Below are 1,852 nucleotides of genomic sequence, written 5' to 3' on the forward strand. Positions count from 1 at the left end.
TAATTGACTTTTTGATTTTTATAAAAATTGAAAAAGACTCAGTCCGACACCAAATGATACAGCTGTTAACGGCAGCGATAAGAGTTCCTACTCTCAATTACATATTTTTACACCATTTTAATCAATTTTAAGTCACAGTTTTGTACAGCAAATGAGCATGTAGTGTAGACCTAAAAATCAACTAAATGTAGTTTTGTAGGATGAAGATCATAACCCTGTAAAATGATACCCAGGAATCAAAACTTGGATAAACTAAACAAAATGACAGAAATGTTCCTATATATCATTTTGGCTTATATTTTAGGCCACTTGTGGAATTTATAAGCAGATTTGAGACTTGCATATCAGCATGACCTCACCTATGTAAATATTTATTCAAACATTAAGCACTTTACAGAGGATTCTAATACAGATTAGAAACTGAAGGAACTTACTATAAAAGGAAAACCATCCTAGCAGTTTCTTTTTAAAAACTGCAAAGCCTTGAAGATTTCACCTTACAACTAGACTATAACATCCATAAAAACTCAAAGCTGTTGTTTGATTTATTCTTACATTGTATGAAATCTCAAGCCATTAATCCCTAATGGCCTTTACTCAAAAGTATGATAGATACATTTTCATGACTAAGTTTGCCTAAGTAGTTCAGCATCAGAGGAGCAGGTTTAGAATCAGAATTAGCAGATCCAAAGGAATTTAGAAAAAAAACCTAACAAAACTGTTAGCTTTCTTTTCTTTTATCACAGCATGAACACCTTCTGCTATTAGGATCAAAAACTAAGAAAAAAGAAAAAAGTCAAAGATCACCAAAATAAAACTATTAGCTCAATAGTATGAATTTGGTAGAAGGCAAACATTATCTTTCAACCATCAGTTAGCATCTCCAATTGAATGGAATAAATTTCCCCTTATCAGTGCCTGAAAAGATGTCCATCATCATATGCATAAAAGCGTATCTCAGCATTTCAGAAGTTCTCTTCTCAGCCTAACCTCCCAGCAACTTGTTTGTTGCGATGGGGCCGGATGATGACAGCAAGTTCACCCCAATGAATCAGGGAGGAATTAATCACAGTTTCAAGTACCTGTATTTTAAATGCAGAGCAGGCTCACTTAAACACAAATGGCACCCTGCCCTCTTCTCCAAGCCTTACCTCAGCATTCACGTTTCCATAGTCTCAGACAAGGACTCTCACCATTATCTTCTGACCTTTCCCTTTTATTTTTGTCTTTGTAAGTTAATCAGTAACCAGAGACTTCTGCCAACAGTTTCTGTTACTGATTTCAAGGTCCAGTGGTACACAAAGCATTATGTGATTCTGTATGTGTTTACAAATATTAGCCATCTATACAGCAAATTCCCTCCTTTCACATTTAAGCTACCCTATCTTTCCTTACACTGTAAAGAAAAATAAAAAGGTGTATTTCACATACTGCAACATTATATCAGCAACTCTAAAAACCAATTATATCATGCAAAATGCTCTTATCCATACCTGCAGATCATAAGGGACAAGCCTTGCCATGTTCCTATTTAAGGAGGCTAAGAGAAATAAAAACAGCAAGACGTTTTTTATGAGACAGTTACTGAGCTTTAATTTCCCCTCATCGTTATCCACATCAGTTTATGACTGCAAACAAGCACAGGCAGCATTTAAGGTACTATTACTATAATTATTTTTAAAGTCTTTACCTCACAGGGTTAGGAAAAAACAATGATATGCAACATAGCCATAACCATAAAACTGCAGATGGTAGCTGAGCTACTTTGTTCTTGTCTAATAATGAGAACACATTAAACTGAGTGTTTAAACCTTAAATATTTGAGAAAAGAACCCTTTAGTAAATGTTAGTT

This window comes from Nestor notabilis, unplaced genomic scaffold (assembly GCF_000696875.1).
Source record: "Nestor notabilis isolate BGI_N333 unplaced genomic scaffold, ASM69687v1 scaffold4269, whole genome shotgun sequence".
Classification (NCBI taxonomy): Eukaryota; Metazoa; Chordata; class Aves; order Psittaciformes; family Psittacidae; genus Nestor; species Nestor notabilis.